The sequence below is a fragment of the Cupressus sempervirens genome, chromosome 2 (genome assembly GCF_028749045.1).
Source record: "Cupressus sempervirens isolate cs-2001-9-10 chromosome 2, ASM2874904v1, whole genome shotgun sequence".
In the NCBI taxonomy this organism is placed as follows: domain Eukaryota; kingdom Viridiplantae; phylum Streptophyta; class Pinopsida; order Cupressales; family Cupressaceae; genus Cupressus; species Cupressus sempervirens.
In genome coordinates this window covers 13,768,886-13,788,588 of record NC_143119.1, presented here as the reverse complement: position 1 = coordinate 13,788,588, position 19,703 = coordinate 13,768,886, and positions in this window count along the sequence as shown.

The window sequence follows — 19,703 nt, the reverse complement described above, 5'->3', positions numbered from 1 at the left end:
ACTATTTTGAGAGAGGCAATTTATAGAAAGATTTAAAATTTGGAAATCTGGATCAGTGATTGGAGAGGACCTCCAATTTTGCAATATCAAAAATAGAATTATATGTCTTCTTTGATTTTGGGATTGAGCATCAAAGGAGAAAAGCCAATGCTCAATTTCACAATTTCAAGTTGATGATAATGTATCAGTTGTTCAATTTTGCAAATTTACTAAGGTTAAAAGTGAAGCTCTCCAATTTCATGATTTCAAGATTGGTGACTTTCTAAAAATTCACTTTTATGATTTTTCACTATTATGAAGTAATATCTTTTTGATTTTGTGACTTTATGTGAGAGAGATTTCTTCAGAATTTTAAATGTGAAGATCAATGTTTTAATGAAATGAGAGATTATTATTATAGCCTTGTTTCAACAAAAGCATGTGAAATAACTAAGTATTCCAAATTTCCTTAAATTATGCTAAATTAAATGTGACAATTTCTTTATATTGGTATGTGTGCATAGTTGGATGAATTTAACACACTAAAAAATTGTTATTTAAAAACATATTATTCAGTTATTCACCCAAAATACATTCTTGTAGTGCAGTCATTTATGTATATTCTATTGGAAATCTGATTGAAAAGCTCATTGTGATTGAAGATCAAAGAGGGAGGTTGTTGTAAAAGAATGTTTTCAATCATTGTTTTTCCATTGATGTCAAACCTGCTATTTGTAGGAATGATATTTGCTTATAAGATTCAAGCACTATCACTTAGTTGATTGATGAAGAGGATTTGATCAACAAGATGTAACAAGAGCACCTAAGGGAAACGTTGAGATATGATGTTGTAATGAAGTGAAAGGATCAACTAAGACAATAGTTAAGTAGTCTATTGATAACATACTCAAAGATACAGAGGATGGCCATAGTTAGACATATTGGAGGAAGAAGTTGTAACAAAGTTGACTGCAAAGCTTTAACCTTGATCATCAAAAGAAGCCAAGCAAATCAGTTGAAGCTGAGCAAATTCATAGTAGAAGCTGAGTAATAGACATTTTTCAGTTAGTGCCAAGTGATCTTCAAGTGCCAAATAAAGATCAAATTTCGAGCATCAGGAAAAATTTTAGTTGGTGCCAAGTCATCTTTAGGTGCCGAGCATCAGGAAAAACATTGTTGATGCTCAGTAACACAATATGTGCCAAGCACTACTATTTCAATAGTGTTGAGCTACTGCATTATTTCAAATAACAAAGATTCACCAAATCCAAGCTGACTTAGTTGTTACATTGAATTTTATGAATGAGTTGGAGAATAAGGATGATGAGTTGTTGGCACAGAATCCTCTACAAACCATTTTTGGGTGAATTCTAATGGATTAATCAAGAAGTTTCTAGATGAAACATAATATGGGTTAGATGTAATGAATCCTACCTAATCCATGCAAATTAAAATTGAAGAAAAGATGAATTGAGTAGGAAATGGAACTCCAAGAATTCCATTTAAGAAGTCATAAACCAAGAAGCAGAGAGCTGCTAATACTGTTGTTGCAGAAGTGTCAAATTTGTGAAGTAATTGAAAGGGTGTCAAGAAGGAGACATCTAGGAGAAGGAAGAGCACAAAGGCTCTAATTCTATAAGTGGTCATGAAGAGATGATTGTATTGGTAAATTTAGTATGGAGAATTGAGGAGACAAAGCTTGAAAGATAAGGCAAGTAGTTAAGAGTTGTAGAGATAGAAGGCCAAGCAAGGGTATGAGCAAAGAAGTGATCTGAGATCTGCAAGATAAGTTGTATGTTGTAGTCAGGTCAAGATTTTCTAATACTCTCTAGCAATTGTATTAGATCTGAAAATCCTATGGACTTAGTTGGCCTAAAAGCCATTTGTAGATCCTTTAACAGGGTGGCATTCCAAGTGAATTTTCTAAAGTCCTTTAACCAGGCCCACTTCTAACAAGGTGGTTAAATTCTCTAACAAGGTCACATTTAACAGTGTGTGTTGTAAGACTTTAACAGGGCAGGCCTTTCATAGGGCATCACTTTAGAAGGGTGAGAATTGAGAAGCATGTTACTGGTGGTTTTCCACAAATTGGGTTTCCATGTAAATCATTGTGTCATGTGTTGATTTCTTCTATATTATACTTGCATGTTGATTTACAGTAACTTGCTAATTAGATAAGTTAAAGTTTGGATGAATAAATGATTGAATGGATTCACCACACTTAGTGAAAAGTTTGAAAAGGACATCTAGACCTTGAATAATTGATTCACTCCCTCCCCTCCCCCTCTTAGTTATTCTAAAGAAATTCTAACATATTCTGTGCACATTTCAAGGGCATTACACTATGGGACTTCCTATTCAAACTTATAATGTAGAGGATGGCCCAAGAGATATAACCCAACCAAACTTGACTTTGACCTAGGAATACTAGCTTGATGTTATTAACAACATGTATGCATCTGATTGGGAGTTGAGGAAGAGTTTTTCTATCTTTATCAGTGACACCCATGAATTACAGCTTGAAGAAGATAGAGCCAAGGTCCATTCCATTTTGACAAAATTCTAGGATCTTCAAGGTAACATGCACTTTGAAAAAATTCTCAACATGATGCAAGAATTGTGATTTTCTTTTTAAAATTATATCTCTTATTGTAAATGTTTAGTGAATGGATGCAATTAGTTTTAAGTTAGTTTCTTTTTTGTAAAGATCTTAATCTTCTTGTACCCTTTTGTTTTCTATGAGAAAGGGTACCAAGGCCTTAGGAAGATATAGAAAGATAGATACAAAATATTTTAGGTAGATATACTAAGAATTGTATATGCAACATAAGATAGATATTGAAACAAGTCATAATTGAAATGTACTTTTTTTTTGAATCAATAGAAATACCCTATTTTTTTGTTCCAAAGATTGGGAATTGATCAACTATATTTTTTGTTTATGGATTGTCTTGCTTGGATTCATATTGTTTTTTATGGATTGAAATTGGAATCAACCTTAATAAGTGAAATACATTTGTGTAATTGGTCTTCATCTCTTGAAGCTAAATTCAATTAGTTAGGGCCTTATGATTTTAAGGTCTCTATCAAACAATTTATGGTACCATTCCCATCTCCAATTAGTTTGATATTCATAAAGAAGATTATAACTGACTCTATTCTCCCAATTAAAAAGGACTTGTATTATGTTCTTTCTAAAATAAATTATGGTTTTATGGAAGGTTATATTCTTTATCTCATCCATATGTATACTTATATTACTTTACTTCACAATTTATTCAAAAAGTAATTTTAGTACATTTAAATATTTTATTTACATATATGATTTCTCCTTGAAAAAATACGTACCTACTCAAGAGACTTAGTTAAAGTCTACATCATTAAACTGTGAAGGTTTTTTGTCTAAAGAAAGAAGGAAAGGTACAACCACCTATGTCTTATAGAGCCTAAGGCATGGAGATTGGACAATTGTACTTCAATCTTCTTCATTGAGAAAAATTGTGCTGAGATTTCTAGCATTAAGTAGATAAGGCTTGTGGAATTTAACCAACAATTTTGAGAATCAAAAAGTAGTAATTGACATGAAACATGGGTATATGATTTTGACTCAAAAACTACACAGTTAAATCCTTATAGCAATATCATAATTTAACCTTTTCTAAAAAAATCTCCTACTTATCAGTTCTAATATTATTCTCAAATCCATTGAATCTTCAACATCTAGCTATATGACCCAAATCATTTCATTTGTAACATGTAAAAAAAAAAAAGTTTCCATACTTTGATCCATTCTTATTTTCTTGCAATCTATTATCTATAGCTATGTATTTAAAATTATTACACTAGTAGCATGTGACATCATTGGATATACCATTATTGATTCTGAAAGGTGTTCTTGTATTCACATATGATGTCTCATTTTTTTCTTACATTAGTTCACTCATTAGGTCTTCTGCATTCATGCGATTTATGTCAATAAATCCAATACTTGAAAAAAAAAAATGCATTAAATGGTTTAGCATATGTAGTACCTTTGTAATACTTCTTCATGTGCCCATATTTGTTGCATGCATAACATATTTCTTTGAACTTCTTCTTCTAGTTTTTATATTCCTCAATCTAAATTTTTTTTTAATTTGGATCTTTCATAGATTTGTTTTATGATTCTTTATAACATTCACCTTCAAGATATCTAATTCATGTAATGTCTCCTTTCGGATTTTGTTGCATCACCTACTCATCAAGTTTTATAATACTTGAATATAACTTCTCAATATGTAATTTTTTTCCATAATCTCATCTTTTAAAATATAAGTGTATTTATAAGTTCTTGATACTTAAATTTTGAATATTCAAGTTCAAATCTTTCCTTTCCAAAATGACTATTCAAATCTTTGCATTCATGAATTTTACCTTTCAGATCTTCTTCAAGTTTCTAATTTTGTGATTTTAGTTCCTCAACTTTCTTAGCCATATGATGTGATGTGACTTCAAGTTCATGTGAAAATATTTAATTTTATTTCTCCAACTTTATAGCTAAATACAATTCATTGTCTAATCTAGTTTCCTTCATTTGTTCTTCTATACCTTTCTTTTTTATCCTTGACACATTAATATGATCCTTTATTCTCTTGATACAATCATGTGCATCCTTATGTTTCATAATTAATCTATCTTTTTCTTCATTATTATTTTTTATATCTTCAAGTGTTGCTTCTGTTGAGATTATTGATCCCAAGTTTCTTTTGTCTATTAGTGTCAAACACTTAGCCATTCACAAGGTGGAGTTTTCTAGTCATCACTATGATTAAGTCATCTTACAAAGGCCAAGAAATGTATGTTTAAATTATTTTTATCTCTGACTATTATTGTCTATTAGTGTTAAACACTTATTCATTTACTAGAGAGAGTCAGACAGTCATCACTGCAACCAAGCTACTCTATATTGACCAAATCATTAACATAAGTATGTGTGTACCAAAGCTATATAGTAGTTGAGTAAGTGTATGGTCACCTATTATTTTCTATAAAAGTCAATCTTAGTACCTACTAATTATTTCAAGAATATATGTGCCAAGTTACATAGTACATGCTGAGAATAATATAGACCAAGCATCAATAATGCTGAGTATTAGAAAATAGTAAGTGTTCAACAATGGAGAGTATACATAAAAGTGAGAAATTAACCAGACTTTGAGGTAAATCATTTTCAAGCCAATATAGAATGAACATTTAATATTTGTAAAGGTTGTTATAGAGAGTTTCACACATTTATGACGTGGGTCATAAATCCTTATGTTTTGTGATCAATAATTTAGATGAACAGGCAAAATATGGAAGCATTTGGAAAAATCTTTATAGAACTCTTTAAATAGAGAAGATTTTAATCTAGATCATGCATGAAGATGAAAAGTGATGTGAAAAGTGTGACAGATAAGGAGTAATATGAAAATGGTAAACTGAAGGATCAAGATTAGATTATAAGTTAGTTGAAATGGTTTGTTATCTCTTTGCAAAGATAGTGACCTATTCAAAGTAGTGAAGGGGAAGAAAATTGTTATTAGATCAAAAGAGAGGATAAGTTTGCAAAGAAAAGACTCAAAATCAACTTATAGAGCATACTGAGAGTCAGGTACTAAATTAGTTTTAATCAACTTGAATCAAGGTAAATCCCTTAACATAGAGGTCTTAATAGATCTTCATAAATATCCTAACAAAGTCCTTAATTATTGTAACTGTTAAATCCTCTAACAAGGTGAGACCTAGTAGTCTCAAATGCTCTTAATAGGGAAGACTCTATTAGAAATAGATAATGCTAAGAGGAGGGAGTGGGGGTGAATAGATATTTTAAAGTCTTTTTCCCACAACTAAATATGGTTAGTTATTTTATAACTTACATATCAAATTAAACCAATAATGTTGAATAGTAAATAAAACTATACACAAAGAGAACTTGTAACACCATTATTTATTAACTAGGGAGACCTTGGCCAAGGGAAACTCTTTGTTGGGATGATACCCACAAGATGATCAATTAAACAAAAGAAACCTATTAAGGATATTGACCCTGTTAGGAGTCTATCAGATACATATAGTGTCTTGAGTCCTTATTAGAGGACTAGGCCCAATTAAAAGCCTCAACCCTATTAGGAGTTGGTAGATCAATTATAATGTATGCAAGAAGATTGAACTACCATAACATGCAATATACATACAAGTTTCTTCACAAGAATAAATATAGATACAATGCTATCTCCCTCCTACAATTCTCACTTTCTCTAATCATACATCGGATTTTGCATCACATAATGCTTGCATATCACATATACTTCCTTCACAATAGTTCAAATCCCACATTAACTTCACATTAGCTGTGCAAGATATGTTTTTTCACATATACCTTCCAAATTATGAAAACTCTAATTAGTTAGCCTTGAATCTTCTACGTGCTTGCCTAATTATAAAAAAAACTTTGGGATTAGCATCTAGGATGTCAAACATGTTAAAGTAAATAATTAATTATTTATTATTTATTCTATTTACTTAATATTACTTAGGTAAATGCATTTATTTATTAGTTGTAGTCCAGGAGTTAGTTATAAGTTGTTGATAATACAGAAGTTTGTTTTCTCCTAAGTCATAGTTATCCTCCCACATTGTTTGAGGACTTTCAACCTCATGTGGATGTATGCTTAGTTGTCACACTTATCTCCTAAGCATCTTCTAGCTTGTTCTAGGAGATTCCACAAGGCCTTTATAAGAAGCCTCTCCCTCATTGTATTTCATAACAACAATATCACTTCTTGCATATTGTAAATACATTTTTTTCTTGTGTTGCAATATTTTCTTCTCTCTCATATCCATTTAGGGTTTTTCCCTTGCTCCATGCTCTTCTCTCCTTGGCTTCTCTTTGATAGATTTTGCATGTAGGTGATATTGGGCATCTTCAGAGTTGGATTTCATCAACTCCAACATGGTATCAGAGCCTCCCTGCTATTGCTTTGTTGAAGATTTTTGAAGCCATGATTTGAAGTCACAAACCTTAGTTTTTTTGTGCATTTTTTCTTCAAATCAAGGGATCAAAAAATTTTTATAGCCCAAAAAGACACTACCATTGGATTCAGAAGGCGCTTTTCAACTAGGATCCATATAAAATTTTTCAATTTTGGAGATAGGGCTTCAGGAGGCAAATTTTTTTCATTCCAAGGCATTTCGTACGGTCGTATGGACATTTTTGGTGGAAAAAATATAAAAATAAAATAAAATGCACCACCACCATAGCATCTCTCACATGCCACCATGGGACAGCCCATGCGCAACCCGTGCCCCACCTTAGCTAGTTGTGCCTCCCTCCTGCACGGCTAAGCAGTTGCCACTGGCTAGCCACCCACTAGTCGCCACAGCTGGGTGGAGCCCTTACCTTTCTCTTCTCCACTAGTGGCCCCTTCAATTTCACTGCCCCTGCGACCACTTTGCCCAGTCAGCTTCGCTCATCTACTCAGTGACAGTGAGTCACACCTCACCACCATGTGGACATGTCATCTCCAGATGCGTGACACCCCTTGCACAATCACCCCTAATTCTGACAACTCACTCTGCAAAGTCGTCAGCCACTTAGTGTGTGACACATGGCAAGTCTTCCATGTGGCACTTTGCCACATGGCCCCTACCACATCATCTACTTTTCCACATGGCTATGACGTGGACTACCACATGGCTTCTTTTTTCCATTGACGGGCTCTAAGCCATCAAATTTAAGCTAGCAAAATGCTGACATCAGCATGATTTCAGCACTACATCATGTGCCCCTTGCACCTCTCCTAGGTCATTTTTGACCTACCTTCAATTTTTTGGCCATAACTTGATCATACGGAGGTATTTTTTCGATCTGAAAGAAGTGCCAAAAAGCTAGTTTTGAGATAGAGACATTGGTGTAGGTATTTTCAGGTTTTGATGTATTTTTGTTGCTCATTTTTCTAGTTAAAGTCTAAAGTTCTATTTTTGACTCTGGCATGCATATCTTTTGTGTCCCATGTCAATTTTTTGAAAATGTTATATTTCTGGAAAGCTAGTTCTATCACCTTTTTAGAAATGTGGTCATTTTCCTTAATTTTGGCACATGCTCTTTTTATCATATTTTTGGCATTTTTTCTATATAGTGGATATCTTGAGTGTTTTAGGCTTGAGGATCATTTTCCTAGCATGGTTTCCTTTGTTTTGGGCTGTACTATGTTTTTTTGTAGCTTTTTTTTCAGTTTTGATCATTGTAGCTATCATTTTGAAACACTTTTATGTATTGCACTAAGATAAAGTATCACTTTTGCATTTCAGGTTCATGAACGTTGTTTTTGAGTTAGTTGTACATGCACTATTTTTATAAAGCACCATGGGGGGATAGTTGTTTGATGTTTTAGGCCTTATTGCTTTGTCAAGTGAGTGTCCCTTCCACAATATTTATAGCCCCATGTAGCATCAGTGTGACCGTGTCTTTATAGGTGTCTATCCCTCTTTCCCTCTCTCATCATTCTTGGTTTGTCTGCAAGAGACTTTGGCCCACCTTCCCAGTTGCCTATCATCTCACCCCGTCTACATTAACGAGGGGTTATGTTGTTGTTCTAATGCACCCTTGGTTCGATGGTTTGATAGTGTGAACTATGTATTCAGTGATTGATCCTATATACAAGGCGATTGCAATGGCTGGCTACCTATGCATTTCGGTGAAGATGGATCATCTACTATATAGACATGCTTAGTTCGTGCCTTCTTCTTCCATGGAGGTTCTTTAGATCACCAGTTCTCTTTTAGATGGCAGATTTTGTGGCTTCTACATACTTTAGTGTTGCTCTTCATGATCACTCTTTGTTCTTATTTTAGGGAACATTTCCCTAGTTGGAGGCTTCTTCTGTTCTTCACTAGGTTCTTACCTCTTTTTGGGGGAGGGTTTTTCCCACATGGTTTTCTCTCTTTCCCCATTTATAGAGGTTGCATGTTTTGCATTTGTACATGGGTACCTAACATGAACTTGTTGGCAACACCCATTCTGCATTTCTTAGTTTTGTGAGCTTAAGGCATTTCCCTAAGTTGCACTTAAGGGGGGGTGTTAGAGTAAATAATTAATTATTTATTATTTATTCTATTTACTTAAGCTTACTTAGGTAAATGCATTTATATATTAGTTTTAGTCTAGGAGTTAGTTATAAGTTGTTGAAAATACAGGAGTTTGTTCTCTCCTAAGTCATAGTTATCCTCTCACATTGTTCAAGGACTTTCCACCTCATGTGGATGTATGTTTAATTGTCACACTTATCTCCTAAGCATCTTCTAGCTTGTTCTAGGAGATTCCATGAGGCCTTTATAAGAAGCCTCTTCCTCATTGTATTTCATAACAACAATATCACTTCTTGCATATTGTAAATATATTTTTTCTTGTGTTGCAATATCTTCTTCTCTCTCATGTCCATTTAGGGTTTTTCCCTTGCTCCACGCTCTTCTCTCCTTGGCTTCTCTTTGATAGGTTTTTGCATGCGGGTGATCTTGGGCATCTTTGGAGTTGGATTTCATCAACTCCAACAAAACCATCATGATTAAGTAATTATTCTATTACCAAAGTAATTCCTTAAGGAATACAATTCATTTTACTATCATTCTATGTTCTTCTTTATTAGTTACCTATAATGGTAATTCTTCTACAACTAACATTGTACTATCCATACAGGTCTATGCAATGACATACATCATCATGACATTGTCAACTATTAATCCCCAATTGTGCACATGTTGAGTTGGACTCTATCATCTATACATACTGAATGCGTCTCTATGCTATGGTACTTAGCCATATTTCCAAAAATCTCCCCCTTTGGCATTGATAGCAACATTTGGAAAAATTGGCTAAGTCCCAAAATGATGTCATAAAAAACATAATAAATGAAAAAATAATTACTCAACATTGGCCTTTAAAACTTGAAATTGTATTCATATTGTGATGGACTGTTACATTTTGTATCTCTCCTTTTACAATAATCTCCTATAAACATAGCTAATCACCCCCTTACATATATATACATTTTTATACAATTTTCCTTTACATTCTTCTCCCCCTTTGACATCAATGACAAATGTGTCAAAATATGTACAAACAAAACTATGTTAACTTTATCGGTTCAACTTTGAAATTCTTGTTATAGAATCTATAAATCCAAGTCTTATCTTTTCAAGATCGTTCTTCAAATTTTCTTTGAATATATCAAATATAATGATAAGTGCACATAGTGCACATGATGCTACTTCAACTATGCTCAAGTCTATATAGGTGAATCTTTCATAGGATGCCTTTGCTATTAGACACTCCTCCAATTGCCTCTACAAAATGCTAACCTTAGGGGGATAAATATTCTCTAAGGATAGAGAATCTCTTTATTACCTTCTCCTTTTCAGATTCAATACCTTTGAGAGCATTGTGAACTTTCTCCATTTTTGCTCCAATATCTTCAATACTTGCATCTCATTGATGTAATATGATAGTGAGTGTTTGAAGCTCACTCATTCTACCTTTGATCAGGTTATCAAATTCTAATAAGAAATTGTGTGACATTGCATATTGTCCATGCAATTTCTTTCCTTCATCTATGCTCTTCCTTAGCTCATTAATGCAACCATTCAAGGACTGCAAGTCATTTCTGACATTTGTGCATACTATGTCAAATAGTGATGCATCATGATTAGTTTGAGCTTGCACTGAAGAAATATCAAACAAGGTGGTGAGCTCTACATCAAATGATCTCATTATTTCTTTTTCCTTCTTTTGAATACCAAGTTTTGTAATAGTGGTTTGCATTGTCTTCTACATTATTTCTAGAACTTCTTCCAAAGTTCTCTTTAAAGTCTTCACATATTTCTTCTTCTCCAATAGCTTTCACAAAGAAGTTATCAGACCCTTTTGATCATCATCATCATCAGATACTATTGGTAGTGTAATAACAAATACTGCTAGGGTAGCTACTGGAATGGGTGTAACTACTGGTCTAGAAGCAGTTACTAGTGCAACATAAGGTATGTTAACTTCATTTTGAAATTCTACCTTCCTAGATTCTATCTCTACATGTTTTAGATTAGGCAATAATGTTGATTCTTGCATCACAATCCTCCCTTTCTTCTATAATTAAATAATTCTCTTCTCTTCTTTCATCTCTTTCTCCTTCCTTTCTTTTTTCTTTCTTTCTTCCTCCTTTCTCTTGTCTTCTTTATTTCATTCCTCTTCCTCTTTTCTTTCTTTCTCCTTCTCTTCTTCTACTTTTCTTGTCTCATCTTTAATCCTCTTTACTTCTTTTTCTTGTTCTACCCTTTTCTTTTCTTCTTCTTCAGTCTTCTTTTTTTTATCTTCCTCATTGTCTTCTTCATCAGAGCTTGAATAAGAACAAATATTGCCAACAATGTTGATCCCATATTCTACAAAAGGATTTTATTTATCATCTATAGTTATATGAGTACTATCCACTTGCATAGATTTAGTCCCAATAGCTATATGTAGAGGTGAGTTAATTTTCCAAGTTTCCTCAACCTCTTCTTCATCATTAGTAGGTGTACTAGCCTCAACATACATAGGGCTATCCTTTTCTAACTGCACACTCTCCTTAGTGGCTTTTGGCATATGTTAGCTATATGGTTTCCTTAGTTTCCTTATTTACCTCTTCATAATTACCTCCCATAAGAAGAATTTATCTTCTCTTATTTATCAAAAAGGGTTCAATGCCTTTCAACATGCTTTCTACATCATTATTAGTGCTTAGGTCACATAATTTCTTGATCATATTTGTTCTTAACTCCATATCTTCCTCTACAACTCTTCTTTTTCTTTTTAGTAGCCTATTATAAAAGTCTTCAAGTATCTTTGTAAGAATTTTCCTTAGAGAAAAATTCACCCAAAATCAAGGAGCACAATCACAAGCACAAAGTAGACCAAAGAGTATGATCAATATGATAATGCTTTCTATGCAAAAGCATGTAGAAGCATGTACATATACACTAGAAGTACCTATATATAAAGGCCTCTTAGGAAGCAGCTAGAATGTCTCTAGAAACAACCAGTAGGTAAGATAAGCATTGACAACTAAGAACAAGCCTTATCCAACATTCTAGATGAGTGGATAAGAATGAGAAGGTTTTAGACACCATGTGCTTAATTACTGTGCTAACTCATATGTTGTCAACATGACAATGCACAAGAGTGTACATACTCCTAGGTGACTAATAAATAAATATTAAAATAATGCATTAACCTAAGTAAACTTAAGTAAGTGTAAATAGTAATTACTTATTTACACCAATGCCCCCCCTTAAGTGCAACTTAGGGGAATGCATTTAAGCTTACATGATCTAGGATGAAATGCATGATAAGTCCTAGCTACTAGGCCATGTTAGGTACCCATGTACATAATGCAAATGCAAATGAAATCTCTCATAAAGAAAGGAAAGAGGGAAAAGCTCATGCAAAAAAAACCCTACCCCAAAAAGGGAGATGAAAATGGTATGCATGGATGGATGGAGTAATCAAGACCTCCCCATTATGACATACATCTAGTATATACATAAGAGAATGATAAGAAGAGGAACACAAATAGGATAGGCTCTCCCAACCCCCCAAAAGAAGAATGTCAACCAATGATTGCTCTGATGAAGAATTTGATCCAAGATTGTAGAATGGTGTTCCTCCTCTTAGGAAGAAAAAATGTCATGGGTACAAATGAGATGCTTCCGTTGTGCATGGAAGGAATCTCATGTAGAAGCGATGTCTCTAAAACCTGCTCAGTTGGCTGAAGAACCTATCTTAAAGAACTGTATGTCTCTACAATCGATGAAGAACCCTTCTACAACTACTAATCATAAGTATCCACACTCAGTTCAACTTGTGACAATAGATCATGTAGAGAATGAACAAGAGGGTCTGATGGAGTGCTTGTGAAAATTGAAGAAGCTGCTACATCAAGAAGAGGTAGATCATGAGTATTATCCTACAAATCTAATACTGAAGCTAGACCTAGAAGACTGGAAGTACCCTGGTGTGTTGGACCTATCACTGTGGCAATATGGGCATGTGGAGAATATTGATGTAGTGATTGCTTGCTACAACTATCAATAGAAATCCACATGTTTGAATCTATTGATGCACTATCGCTGGTGTCACTATCAGTTTCCATGTGATATGATGTGCGGAGAGGATTAGAGGACAAGTTGGGTGAACTTTCCTCAAAGTGTACATCCTTCTCCAAAAATATCTAATGTTTCTTAGGATCCATGAGTCTATATGCCTTCATACTATCTTCATAACCAATGAAAGTACAATACTAAGAGAATTGTGCCTTGCATCCCTTAGAAGATCTATTTGCCCATAAAGGACAACTAAAGACTTTAAGGTGTGTCACATTTGGTTTTTTACCACACAATGCCTCAAAAGGAGTCATGCCATCTAAGGCTAGATTAGGAGATCGATTAAGAATGTGAGTAGCACTAGAGATTTCTTTGACTTCTAATGATGGATCGAGAGACTTGGCCTTAGTCATGTAACTTTTCACAAACTTAAGAGTGTGGATCCTTAAAGCTGCAACATCTATCTTATGTAGACTGAATGGTGCTAGATCCTGAAGATCAATGCCCTTGAGTCTAAAAAAGTCTTTTAGCCTTCTATTCACATATCTTCCCTCATTATCCATTCGGATAACATTGATGGCTTTTCTCAATTTTTGTTCAACATGAGTTTTGAAGGCTAGAAATTTGTCCAACGCTTCATTCTTATGACAAAGAAAGTAGACCCAAGTGTATCTTGAAATGTCACCAATGAAGGTAAGTATGTAGTAACCCTGGCTAATTGCAAAAGGTCCTGCTAATACCACGTAAACCATTTGTAGAACAATTGGTGCTCTTGAAGGCTTCCCTTTTTGTAACTTCTCTTCTAGATGCATATCCACTGAATCAATTGAACATTCACCACGGGAAAAGTTAATTTGGGGTAGACCTTTGACCATTTTGTATGTGCCGAGTTGTTGAAGGTAGTGAAAGGAAAGATGTCCATATCACTCATGCCATAATTTAATGTTTGAATTTTATTGAGATAACAAGGCCTTTAAAGGAGACTTGGGCACAAAATGGGAGAAAGAGTACAAACTTTTGTCATCATTCACTTTCCCCACTATAACCAATGAGTTGTCTTTTAGACTCTGCACCTATACTAAATTTGATTGAGATAACAAGGCCTTTGAAGGAGACTTGGGCATAAAATGAGAGAAAGAGTACAACCTTTTGTTATCATTCACTTTCCCCACTACAACCAATGAGTTGTCTTTTAGACTGTGCACCTATACTGAGTCTAAAAGGAACTCAACTCTATGTCCATCTCCAAGGTGAGTGATTTGGTGGATTCAAAAGAGATTAGAACTTAGGTTTGGAACATAGAGAACATTCTAAAACTATCCATTTTCCATTTCTATGTTTCCTTTTCCTTCAACTTCCATTTTGGTATTATTTCCCACAAAGATGTGTGGTACATTTGACTAGTTCAATGAAGAAAAATCATCTTTTGAAGAACCCATGTGATATGAGGCACCAAAATCAAGTATCCATTCCTTTGAATAATTTGAATTAGCCATGAGTGCTTGCCCTTTGCCCTTTGAATTTGAAGAAGACTCTTTATCCTTATAAGCATTAGGCAATGGAACATTATGTTTCTTCATCATAGAGGTCAACTCATCAATCTTTTTAAGATAACACTCATGTTCTTCATGACCCAATTTATTGAAATAGGCACACTTTTTCTTATCCTTATTGTTGTCCCCCTTCTTGTTGGAATTTGAGGAAGACTTGCCTTGTTGATTGGATTATGGTGTTGTCTTTTTTTCATCCTCTAATTTGTTCTTCTTCCACTTTTGATTCTTACCCTTTCCTTTGTTTGAGGACTGACCAATTGAATTTGAAGAACCCTCATTGTTGGCCACCAATGCTTTAGACATTAGTGAAGTGAGAATCTTCATTGATATCAACTTATTTTGTTTTGAATCCAACAGAACAACATATTCATCATAGGAGACTTTCTTGTAGGTAGACCCTAATGTAGTCTTTGAGGTGTTATAAGAAGAAGAAAATGTGGAATACTCTGATGGCAGCTTATTATAAATATTATAGATCAACCTATCATCTTTGATAGGGTTCTCACAATCTATAAGCTTTGTCCTTAGTTCATTCACCTTGATGATGAAATTCTATATAGAATCATATGACTTAGGATCTAAGGAGATAAGCTCGTCTTCAATTTTGAAAACATCCTCATCAAACACTTTATCATTTAGGTTCTTGAGGGTATCCCAAGCTTCCTTGGATGTAGAACACTTCTTAATTTCATACATGATCTTATCATCTACTCCCAAACATATATCACCTAGGTCTTTCCTATCCATAATCACCCAATCTAAAATATCACTTGCTAATACATTAGCACCTATTTGTTTAGGAAGGGTACCATCTACATATTGAGAAACTCCATTGTGCATCAAATGATACCACATTTTGATGGGCCATGTTGCATAGTTATGTGGAGTTAATTTAGGAAACTTACAATTTCTAATGATGAAAAAAATGAAATAAAAGTGCAAAAAAGAAGAAACACAACACCAAGAACACCCCCCCTTTTCACTAAATCAAGAAACCCCCCCAAAAGAAATGCTTTTGGCACTTTATAAGAAGTGTGATTACAATGTCCACTTGCCAATTTTGGCATTCGTGGACTTCTAATTTTTCTTGTTACAACTTCTTAAAAGATTACAAATCTAGAACTTTACAATGTGCTACAGTTTTGAAGCAATACAAAGTAAAGAAAGGCCCTATTTCTAAAATTGACACTTTTGTCCACATAACCCTACAATTTTATTGTAGATTTGGAAAGTAGAAAAAAAAAATTGCACTTTCAAAAAAAATAAAAACTAATTTCAAGTCCATATGTGCTTGTACAGAGTAATTGAAGTTGCAAAATATAGGATTAGACAGGTTCAGTCACCAAAAGATGCAATTTCTGACAAATCCATGGACCAAAACTAGAAAAGAGCTGCACCACTAAAAAGTTCATCAAATTTTAGCTTAAATTAAAAAAAATGCACCTGATTTGGAGTTTGGATGACTGAGATATGGCCTCCCAAACTTAGATTGCAAAATCCAAAATCATTTTGGAGAGGTGTTGCATCAACAAAAGATGGGGTTAAATTTGATGTTCATACAACCATCACAGTAGTTCTAATTTTCCCTAGAATGACAGTCAAATAATCATCAAATTTAGGCTAGTGTTTGGATGATGTCAATGTCCCCTTAGCCTATGATGATGTGAGTAATATGTCATGATGAAATCACTTTGTACGGACCATACAAATGTGGGCAGAAAAAACTCTATATGCTGACATGTCTAGTATGGCCTAGCTGAGTTGTCAATGATGTGGTGCTGACATGTGATGATGTGTACTACTAATTGTGTTGTCGATTTAGTCTACATAGATGGCGAGTTGGATAGTCTATATCTATTCAGTTGGCTCATAGCTGGTAGGTGTGATAGGTGGATAGTCCACAGAATGCCACATGTAGTAGCGAAAAGTAGAGTGCAGTAGTCAATGATCAAACAAAAGATTGTCGCATAGTGGCATAGCAAGTAGATGACAATGAGTTGTAAGTATCTCACTGAATTTTTTTTAAAATATGTCAGAAACCTATATAACAATAGGTGCCACAAGCTATTAGTGTGATTGCCAATTTTATATTTTTTGTGGCCTAAAACTTGATGTCAGTGATTGGAGACATTTATGCAGCGAACGCTAGAGCATTAATAATGCTAATGCTAAACTTTGGAAATTGTTGCTGAGTTTTTGCTATAGGCTACTAGTTTTTATTTTAATGATAGCTAGATTTAGCTTGTTTTATCCCACATTCATGAGAAGAGGGTTTTTCCAAATATGTAAAACCCTCAGTGCACAAAGAACATAACAAAGAAGCTTGCAGGTGTTGTGGCTTAGCTGCTCCACCAATGTTGGATTAGCTCACCACTTAATGCGGTTTGATCACCAAAATATGTTGGGTTGATGCCAAAATTTGCAAAGTTATATACCCACTAATGAGAGAATAAATAATATACCCTACAAAAATAGAATATCCCCCCAAATTTGCAGGGCCAAGATTTGATAGCCCGATTTTGTAAAAAAAAATTCTCTCATTGGGAAAATATATGAAAAATACCCAAATCAAAAAATAAATTATACATCTAAATAATAAATAATCAGATCAAATTAGGTCATACCTGGTTTACAAATCGATGCCATTGGGTGCCAGTTTGCAAAAAAATTGCCTCATGATCAACTTTAGCCTAGCATAGGCAAATTTATAGTCAATCTTCACTAAATTAGCATTCTGGATGCAATGGCAAGGTCATATCTGGCTCTAGATGCTCCTAATAACAGAAATACTCTAGATTCATGTTGTGGTGTTGAAGCAACTAGGGTCTCGAATGACTAGTGATGATAATCTCCTCGAGCTCTAATACCATGTAAGAATTTTCCTTATAGAAAAATTCATGCAAGATCAAAGAGCACAAGCACAAGCATACAGTAGACCAAAAAGTATCATCAATATGATAATGCTTTCTATTTAGAAGCATGTACATACACACTAGGAGTCCCTGTATATAAAAGCCTCACAAGAAGTACCTAGAATGTCTCTACAAATAAATAGGAGATAAGATAAGCATTATTAACTAAGCACAAGCCTTAACCAACATTCTAGATGAGTAGATAAGAATGAGAAGGTTGTAGACACCATGTGCTTAATTAGTGTGCTAACTCCTATTATGTAGACAATATGTGCATTAAAGAGGTGCGGACTCCTATGTTGTCAACATGACAACTCACCAGAGTGCACATACTCTTAGGTGACTAACAAATAAATATTAAAATAATGCATTAGCCTAAGTAAACTTAAGCAAGTGTAAATAGTAATTACTTATTTACACCAACAATCTTATTTTGAATGCTATCAAATATTTTATTCCTTAGAATCACATTCCTTACTATAGCATTCTCTAACTTCCTTCTATCCATGTTATTGTACAAACTGTAATACTTATTTAATTACACAAAATTATAATTATTATTGATTTGCATGTTTATATTTTCAACTTAGGTTTCTAGGATTTCTTACTAGTTGATGTTATACCTTCACCAACTACCTATTCCATGACCTTTTCCTCAGCCTCCTCTTTAGATGCATTAGATTCAATGATCTGCAATGTTTTCCTTCTTTCTCCTAGACCTCTAGTTGTTTTCTTGGTCATCTTTCTAGGGGATGGTGTAGGTTCTTTCCTTACCTTCATGAACCTTTTATATTTCCTCTCTATAGATGATGTAACTACAACATCTTCACCAAGTTTCCACTTCTATCCACATTTCTCTTTGACATGTTGCACTTGTGCAACTATAGAATAAGGTACAATAGGTATCTCTGTAGTAGATCCTTTTATTTTCACTCCCACAATAGGTGCTACAATGGAAATAGTAGTTTTCAATACCTTTGTTTGACCATTGGCCTTCATTTCCAATTCTATACCCTTGATCTTACAAAACTCTTGTGTTGTCATAACTAATAACTTGAGAATGGATTATATCCTCTTCTCAACATTCTTCTTGATTTCCTTGTTGTGAAGCTTAGAATGAACTTCCTTCATCTTCTCTTCATATGTTCCCCATCTTGGACACTCAGTGTCTCTTTATGATTACAATATTATCTTTTCATAACCTTCAATGAGTTCTTCACTCATTTCATAGCCCATAAGTTTAATAAATTTAACTCTTGGTTATACTACCTCCATACAAGTTGTGTCAGTTTCTACTATAAAAGATATTTCATCCTTGTAATTTTCATTTCTAATTGAGAATTCTTCATCATTCTATCTATGTCTCTATCTCTAACATCTTAAAGACTGGACCAGTAACATTGGGTAAGCATCTTCATAGTACATTCATTACTATCCCAGTTTGTCATTCTAGGAAATTTCTTGGTTGCATGGAAAAATATATATGTCAATAAAGGTTCAAATCTTAAAATTTCATTCATATATTTCTTCAACTTATAAATGTTATCCAACAATTGCACTCAGATAATCTCACACATATTTACCTTTTTCTTTTCAATAGACATTACATAAGTTGCATGTAGAAATCTTGTTGGCACAAAATTTATTCCAGAGTTGTAATTGAGCTTGTATCCTATAATCTTTCTCAAAACTCTAATTCTAATATCCTCAATCAAGTCAACTCTCATATTTCTTTGATCAATCTTGGTCTTCAAATTGGTTTCAACAATCTTTCTAACGTTCCTCTCATTCACTAGATTGCATCCTTTGTTGGTCAATCCTATGACCTTATGAATTAGGTCATTATCAATTACAATAAATGTCTCCTATACAAAACATTTCTTATTGTACTATTCTTAAGATAATCCTACTCAACTCATGATTATCAAATTCTATATAAAGCATATACTTGATTAGGTTCAAATCATTCAAGTATGTGTACTTAGATTTAAGGGTCAAGTTTCCATTGCACATTATACCTAAATCCTTTTGGATGTCTTCATCACCAATACTCTCAAATTTTTAGTGAATGTAGCTTCTAACAACTTCTATGTGAAGTATTGAGAAAACTCTC